The 9088-nt window shown below is 42.9% G+C and overlaps 1 non-coding gene across 1 annotated transcript; it reads left to right on the top strand.

Moving 5' to 3' along the window:
• Window positions 1-8700: 8700 nt before the first annotated feature.
• Window positions 8701-8837, top strand: LOC111824602. Its single transcript, XR_002827709.1, has one exon. It is a non-coding gene; the product is annotated as a small nucleolar RNA SNORA42/SNORA80 family (small nucleolar RNA).
• The last annotated feature ends 251 nt before the right edge of the window (window positions 8838-9088 follow it).

Below are 9088 nucleotides of genomic sequence, written 5' to 3'. Positions count from 1 at the left end.
TTCCCATGTTCTACTCCCAGGTGTTACCCAAGAGAAATAGAAACATGTATCCACACATAAACTTGTACACAGATGTTCATAGCAGTGTTACTCATAATAGCCCAAATGTGAACACAACCTGAAGGTCAGAGGGAGGCAAGGCGGCTGCAGCCTAGGGAAGTTGTTCCCAGCACCTGACAGGGCTTGTGGCTAAACTGTGGAACATTCAACTTGAAAAAACAACTGAAGTACTGCTGATCTTGCCCAGCCGGCATGGCTCAGTGGTTGAGCATTGACCTATGAACCAGGAGGTCACAGATGGATTCCTGATCAGGACATACACCGGGGTTGCTGGTTCAATCCCCAGTGGGGGGCGTGTAGGAGCAACCAATGATTCTCTCTCATCATTTGATGTTTATCTCTTTCTCTCTCCCTCTCCATTTCTCTCTGAAATCAATAAAAAAATATATATATATACATATATATATATTTAAAAATAGCTGATCTGAAATACGGTGAGTGGATAGTGCAAGGAGGGGACAGGAGAAGAAGTGAAGTGGGTGAGCCAACTCATGCAGCTGCGCAGTGTGGCTGGGAAGCCGGCAAGAAGGCCCCCAAACCAGAGCAACAGAGAAGGGAAGGGGAGCCACGGAGCATCGGGCAGTGGGAATCAGTGGCGCTTCGGTCCATCTGGGAGACCTAGACTGCACTATCCCCGGCAAAGAGCAAGTGCTTGGTTACAGCACCAGCTTGGAAAGTTCACCTCAACAGTGTTTGTAGGAGAGGCACCAGCAGAACTCCAGACTGGCGAAGGGTCTACAGTTCAGCCAGCGTGAATCTGAGAGCCCAGTCACTCTCTGGAAGAGCACGTTTGATGAAGAGCAGGGTGGGGGCCGGAGTGCCTTGGGGAAGAGGAGCGATCCTCTCCACCTGGAGGGAAGAGGAGGCATCCCTTCCCCGGCCTGTGGAATGGCTCTGGGCTAGGAATCTGCAACTGTGCGGCTGGGTCTGGCGTGTGGGCACTGAAACATCTGGCCTGGAGGGAGCCTGGGCAGAAGCTCTGCCCAGTGAGAGCTGGCCATGCTGAAAGATTAGAGAGCAAAGCAAAGCTGGGGTTTTGTTGCTGTTGTTTTTTAGATTTTTAAAAAATGACCCCTCTTGCTTGGGGTGGTGACAAAGGGGTACCGGTGACTCAGGCAGAGATGAGGCATTGGAAGGAGAGGAAGTGCCCACCCACCCCTCCTACAAGCTATGGGCACCACTCATCATGCGAATCTGTTTAAACCATCTGATGGGGACCTGGATACCCCTGCAGAGCCCAGGTCCATGGGGGAAGAAAGAGCAGCTCAAAACAAGGACATTCAAGGTGCAAGATTTGAGGTAGACCTAGCCTCTGGGTTAGGGAGGCCCCACCCACTGGACTACTTGGGGTTCCACCCTGCAGGGCTTCAGTCAGGTCACCCAAGGACTGCCAGGGGCAGCAACTCACATTGGCCTGCACCATAGAACTTCCCGGGAGGCCCAGGACGAACATACCAAGGGGCCAGATCCAACAATATCGGAGTAAAACCCAGCAAGCTCCACAAACAGGAGCTCCAAAGGTCTTTTATTTTTGTTTTGATTGGTTTTTCTTTCTCTTTCTTCTCTTTTTTCTTTCATATTCTCTTATTTCTATCTTTTGTTTTAGTCTATTTTCTTTCTCTTCACTTAAAAAATTTTACATTTTTAATTTAATATTTTTCTTTTTCAATTTTTATCTTCCTATTCTATATTCTTCTATTCTATTCAGTATTATTACTTTTTAAAATTATTATTTCATTTTTTTCTTTTATTTTTTATGCTTATTTTATTTCTTGTCTCTTTCTTCTTTGTTTTCATATTCTCTCCTTTTTGCATTTCTTTTTCTTTCTTCTTCAGTTCTTTTGGTCTCATGTCTTTTAATATTCTTTTTATTGTGTATTTTTGTTTGTTTGTGTTTTAATCTTTATGTTGTGTTTGTTGTTTTTGTTATTGTTGTTATTTTATTTGTTTTTGTGATGTTTTTGGTTTGGTCTGGTTTGGTCTTGTTTTGTCTTGTCAGCACCTATATAACAGTTGGCCCACGTGTCCAGGTTGAGACTCACAGTCAACAAGCCTGAGGGCTGATGCCACCCATGATTGAACATCATTCAAGACCCAAACACAATAGGACAAATTCTAGAAACATATACACTCTTCCAAAACTCAACCAGAAAGAATCAGAAAACCTGAATAGGTCAATAACAACTAATAAAATTGAAGCAGTAATAAAAAAAAAATCCCAGTAATTAAAAGTTCTGGACAGGATGGCTTCACAGGTGAGTGTTTTATCAAACATTTAAAGAAGAACTAACACCCATCCTCCTCAAACTATTCCAAATTAGACCAGACATCATTGCAGACATCCTTCTGTACAAAGCCAGGGCCGGAGGGAAGCCCGGGTCCTGGGTGCCACAGGGAAGCCGGTGCTGGCAGCTGGGGGAAGGAAGGCCTACTCTTGCACAAATTTCGTGCATCAGGCCTCTAGTATATAGATAGTACTGGAAGTCCTAGCCACAGCAATATGACAGGAAGAAAAAAATCAAAGGCATTCAAATTGGAAAGGAGGGAGTAAAACTCTCTTTATTTGCAGATAACATAATATTGTACATAGAGAACCCTACAGACTCGACCAAAAAACTACTCAATTTAATAAATGAATTTGCAAGGTAGCAAGATAGAAAATTAATATCCAGCAATCCAGGGCATTTTTGCCTTTTGCCTCATTGCTACAGAGAAAGCAAGATGGGTCCACCCAGCAACTCTACTGGAGCCCATCGAGGAAATTCGCCCAGGGTTCTCGTTTTTACCCGCATCTGCTCAAATTGCCAGGGTCTCATCCAGAAATATGGCCTCAACATGTGTGCCTGTGTTTCCATCAGTACAACAAGGACATAGGCTTCATTAGGCTGGACTAAGTGAACTTCCATGAATGGGTCATTCAAAACATCTACCTTACGATAGAATGCTATCTCTTTGTACATAAAACCTTTAAGAACTTCCAAAAAAATGTTCTAAAATTGATTGTGGTGATGGATATAGTGAACAGTGAATATACTAAATATACCCAAAGACATTGAATTGCACATTTTAGATAACTGACTTGTTAATGGAATGTTAATTAATCCTCAGTAAAGCTATTAAAAATCATATGCAGCCAGAACAAAGGGCTCACACTAACAAGATGAAATGTATCATAGCTCCAGGTTATGACCAGCTTGTAGACTTTGAAAATCTGCTTCCCACATGCAGGACAGGGACAGCAGGCTTGACAGTGACGCCAGGGAGGGGGGTAAGGATTTCAGCACATCCTAAAGTCAATATGTACAAACAGCATGACGGGACTGCTGGAGCCATTAAATACGCTGAGTCAGAGGCTGTCCTCTCCCACGGAAACTTCCAGGGACGGTGATGAGCTTTAAAGTGCTCTGGAAAACAGAGTCAACAAAGACAACACTCACAGCTCTAAACTCACTCTTAGGAAGAATGAATAGGAACAACTGAATTGTAAAGGTAGTTATTGCTAAGGCTTCCATGTCAGAGCCTCAGGCCTCCGGTCATCAGACTCACCGGTATAGGGCCTGTTGTGTCTCATGTCTCCGTGTGGCCCCACCAGAGTCCAAGTGAGGGGCTGCCCAGACCTGAGTGAGAAGCTCCCTCAGTACAGGGTTGTTGACTGGGGCTTGCCCTGCAGTCCCGTTGCCAGGCTCCCTGGCACCAGTGACAAGGGAAGTGGGGTATCCAGGAACCAAACAGGTTTGAAAAGAAGAAAATCAAAATCATGGCAGGTAAGATATCTTAAAAATCTCCCCAATTATTTTCTTATCAGTAAGCCAGTCTCTCACTCCCAATACATCCTAAAATGTCAGCTTTACTTTGGTTCATTTGCACTCCACACCTCACCATAAATAATTTGAGGACAGAATGGAAAGTTAGAGCCGTGGATAGGACCTTCTGCCATTGCTTGGACTGGATCTGGAGTTTACTTTTGGGCTCCCTGACAGAGAAAACTGAATTACTCAAATAATTTTCATATTCAGGAAAGAGGAAACATACTACATTTTTAAGAAATAAAAGATTTACTGGTGCCACAGCCAATAGAATTTTATGACCTGCATCTTTGTTTAAGAGGTTAAAATCTCGATAGAGAAAAATCCATTTTAAATAAAATTTTATTTTATAATTATATGTGTTGCTGAGAGGTTGCTGATCTTTTTATTATTTCTACCAGAGTTCCACATGGGTCAGAAATCAGTTTAAACAGCTTAATTTCTGCTATAATTCAGACACACACAGACACACACACACACACACACAAATAAAATCCAGCAATTATTTATGTACCTCTTATGTATTAACATTGGAGTGAATTAAAGAAGAGAAACCAGAGAATGAGAAGGGTATTTGTCTTCTAGAAACTTCATTGGGCGCTAGCAATACTCACAGGAAATCGTTTGAAATCTGAAACAGTAGAAACGTAGAGACTAAGGTGGGTGGCGGGCAGGGACCTTACCTTGTTGTGTGGGAGTTCCAGAAGGAGAGAGCAATGAGAATCACAGTGGTAAATCAAAAAGGTCAGCATGAAGGTCTGGAAACCCACTCCCAAGAGCTCTGACCAGCCTCCTCCATAAAGAGGGCAGGGGGCTCACACCCACCCAGAAAGGCTGGTCCAGTGCCAACCAGGCCAGGTCACAGAAACGCCACGCCATAAGCCTCGTTACAGGACAGCCTTCCCCCACAACAGATGCAACCCCACCCAAACAAGAGAGTTTGGGGACAAAAGAGACCTAAATCCCTGGGCCAACACCCCCCCCCCCCTCAGCATTGCTGCAGCCTCAAGAGCCAGGTGGCACCCAGGGCAAGTCTGCCATGCACTCCTGGGAACGGGCATGTTTAATCTGCTCAATTAGAAATGTAACAACTTCTTGCCTCCATTAGCCAGGCTGGCAGGGAGAAGGCACCGACAGCCATATGTGCCAGAGTTGCTAAGCAAAAGCCGAGAAAGCACAACCCAAAAGTAACCTCCTTCAGAATGACAGGCATTCATGAGAAAAGCTACCGATGTGCCCAACTCTTCCTGGATTTCTCTACTTGGTCATGACTGTGGGATTGGGATGGTCAAGGGCACAGGCTACATGTCTCTTTTCTTCATCTCTAAGTAGATTTTATAATAATCATACCTACTTTTCAAAGATTAAGACAATGCAGATAAAGTGTTTACTCCTGATATCTGAAACATAGAAGTTTCATTGATGTGGTTATGATCTTGTTGATTGCTAGCATTTTTAGTTCCTTCATCGGATATTTCTAGTTCCCCCACCCTTCTGGAAACATTGCAAATATGTTTTTTTGAGATGCAAGGGAAGGAGGGTTCAACCATACCACTAGCATATCAATGTCTCATTAACAGGTCAATAGGTGGCCTAAACACATCTGAAAAGTTCAATAAACCCAAGGATGTCACTTCCAGGATTGCAATGCAGTCACCTCATTTGCAGGGCTTGCTCACCTCCCATGCACTCTGCCTCACCAGGAGGAAGCCGGCAAGGGGAGAGGGCCATTTCATACTTTCCCACTCAACCTCCTGCATTTTCCCACTTCCACCCAGGGCCTCCTCAGCACAACAATCAACCATTTGCTATAAAGGGGCTGTGGGAGGTAGAATAGTGGCCCCCTGAATACACCCACATCCTTATCCCTGGAACATGTGCCTGTGGAGGTTCTATGGCAAAGGGGAATTAAGATTGCAGATGGAATTAATGTTATTCATCTAGTGATTTTAAGAAAGATTGCCGTGGATGATACTGGTGGGTCCTAAGATCACAAGGTGTTTAGAAGTGGAAGCAGGAGGCCAAAAAAAAAGAGACATGGAAGGAGATGGGACTAGGGAAAAATGGCAGAGATGCAATGTTGCTGGCTTTGCAGATGGAGGAAGAGGCCATAAGCCAAGGGATGGGGGCAGCTTCCAGAAGTTGGGAAAGACAAGGAAACAGATTCTCCCTAGAGCCACCTTCATATTAGTCCAGTGGGACGTTCATCCCACATACTATAAGAGAATAAATTGGTATTGTTTTAAGCAGCAAGTCTGTGGTCATTTGCTATGGCAGCCAACGAAAACTAATACGGGGTCTTTCTGCGCATAACCTGGTGACATTATTCTGCCTCTCTGGGTGTATTTGTCACAGAGGTGGCACACATGATTTTTCAGGTATCCTGACGCAACAGGCTAAGCCCCATGCCCTACAAATATAGGTACAGATTGTCATCACACATGAAACCATGAGAGCCTGCCCTAGGAAGACAGAATGACAGAGGGCTTAAGAGGGGCCAGCAGTCGTGGGCATGTTTTGAACTGCCCAGAGCACCCATGTTCTGCCTCACGAACACTTCTGTGCTTCCCAACCTCATCAGCAGCACAGACCCATGGTCCTCAAGGCTTAAGAGATTATACATGTGTTAATTTTTAGCTAATTTTCTTATTTTTATTCATCAGAGAGACATATGACTTCCAACCAAAGCTTGTGATCAGCTTGAAGTAGCTGGAGCTCCCATCATGAGTTCATAGAATTCCAGGCAGAAACAAAGGCAGGAAGCTTTAGAGATCCCTCTCAGTCTGGTCCTCAGTAAATGTTGGGCTTCTCTATGTTTTCATTTAGTATTTAAAATACTTGGTGAAGCTTCATTACCACCTCTATGGCTTCATAAAAGCCCTGGATTGGGAAACACTAAAAAATATTTTACTTGTCCTAACTGGTTTGGCTCAGTGGATAGAGCGTCAGCCTGCGGACTGAAAGGTCCCAGGTTTGATTCCAGTCAAGGGCATGTACGTTGGTTGCGGGCACATCCCCAGTGGCGGGTGTGCAGGAGGCAGCTGATAGATGTTTCTCTCCCATCGGTGTTTCTGATGTTTCTGATTCTCTATCCCTCTCCCTTCCTCTCTGTAAAAATCAATAAAATATATTTAAAAAATATATATTTTACTTGTGTGATCCTTTTAGATCCAGAACTTCATTTCTCAGTATCTAACTCCTTTCACCCAAGTATTCTTTCTGGATGCTTTTCAGCTCTGTGGGTGGAACACTTTTTTCATTGTTTGGGAGATTCATTTTAAGGTCAGCTTAGCTTCTGATCTGTTCAGTAATGGTGACATCATTGTGAACCTTGGGGACCCCATAATATGTTACAGAAGTTTTCCCCCAGTCTGTCTCTGGGAAGGAAAGTGCTGAAAACAAATTCCCTGGAATCTCTTTTTAGGGACCATATGCTCACACTCCAGAAAGAGTTAAAGCACATGCCTCCTGCACCTGGGAGTGTAAGCTATTAGAACTACTGTGGGAAACAGCTCTGCATTATCTACTGAGGTTAACGACTTACATACCTTATGACCCAGAAATTTCATTTCTAGGTTTATACCCAGAGAAATGTCTTTACACGTGCACTAAGAGATGTGTACAAGAGTGCTCATTGCAGCATTATTTATAACAGTCCACACTGGAAACATCTATGGGAGAATGCGTCCTAAAGGTGTGTTTGCCCATAAAGTCAATGAATGAATGTTGCTATATGCAACCAAGATGTATCTCATATTTATAGCGTTAAATAAATAAAGCAGGCACAAAGGAATGTTCTCTGATTCCATTTACATAATATTCCAAAAGCAGATGGAATCACAGTATTTAAGGAATCAGACTTAGGAGACACAATTGTAAAGAAAAGGAAAGAAATAGTAACCACAGAAGACTAATAGTCAGTACTCTGGGGACCAGGAAAAGGATGGTGACTGGGAGGAGACACGAGCCGACTCCTGGGGCACTAGCCACGTTCTATTTCTTCACAGTGGTGGTGCTTGTCCTGTGGCAAATCCCTGGGTTGTATATTTGATACATTTTTTTCCTGTCTCTGTGTTATAGTTCACACTTTTTAAAAAATGTTTTAAATCTTTATTGTTGAAAGTATTACATATGTTCCCTTTTTTCCTCCCATTGACCCCTTATAGGCCCCGTCCCACTTCCCTAGGCCTCCTAGTTCACACTTTTTCAAAGAAAGTTTAAAATTTTTATTCTGAACAATTTCCCTAAAAGAAAATTCCTTACCTTTGAACTATTCTTACTTTTGATTTTTCATTATAACACATATTAATGAGCCTAAGAGAACATTGAAGAAAATCAGAAAACTGGGGAAAATATCACCTCTAATTCTTTCTCCCAAAGGGAAACACTGTTAACATTTTGATATATTTATATTTCCTTTTAATCCTTTTCTATGATTGGTTTTTTAAATATTTTTCTTTGTGACTGTAGTTGACCATTTTTATTTAAATTTATATGTTTCACTTAACATTATCCTGTAAACATTTTCAAAGTAATTACAAACACTCCATATGATTATCTCACTGATCACATAGTTCACTAGCATTTGGGTTGTTTACTCTTTTTTTTTTCCTATTTATAAATAGTATTATGGCAGAACTTTGTGTTTAGCGTTTTACATATTTCAAATTATTTCCTTAGAATTCACCCCTGGAAATGGAGTTTCTAAAGCCTAAAATAGTACCTTTTTGAGGCTTTTTACCCAAAGTCTGTCTCTTTTCCAGAGTCAGAGTTCAAGGAGCTTAACAAGTCTGAACTGGCCCATCTTAGGTCATTTAGAATAGCTCCTCCCAGAGCAAGACAATGGATTGATGCTGGGCCCTTCTCTGTGGGCCTCTCATAGTGCATCCATGCCAGGGTAAATTGCAGCCTCAAACCATTGCCCAGCTTCCTTACCTGTGGGCTGGGAGCAATGAAGGGGGTTGTACAGTGTAAAAAATATATAGCTCCTCCCAGAATTGGGTCAGTGGGTCTATTGCTCTCCCCAAACTGCTGCTCCAGTCCAATGATACCCCTCAAATTGAGTTAATGTCCCTTTCTCTACCTTCCCAGTGAGTTGCATAGTTTGGGTGTGCTTAGGTCACTCCGTCAGATTCCTTAAAGGAGCAGAGCTATAAGCTCATCAGCCAAAGTCTCTAAATGCTTAGTGCAGCAATTCCAACAAAGTTGTAGAGTCCTCATCA

Source organism: Myotis lucifugus, unplaced genomic scaffold (assembly GCF_000147115.1).
Source record: "Myotis lucifugus unplaced genomic scaffold, Myoluc2.0 scaffold_2808, whole genome shotgun sequence".
Taxonomy (NCBI): domain Eukaryota; kingdom Metazoa; phylum Chordata; class Mammalia; order Chiroptera; family Vespertilionidae; genus Myotis; species Myotis lucifugus.
The sequence above is the reverse complement of the archived record's forward strand: the minus strand, read 5'-3'. Positions and strand labels throughout refer to the sequence as shown.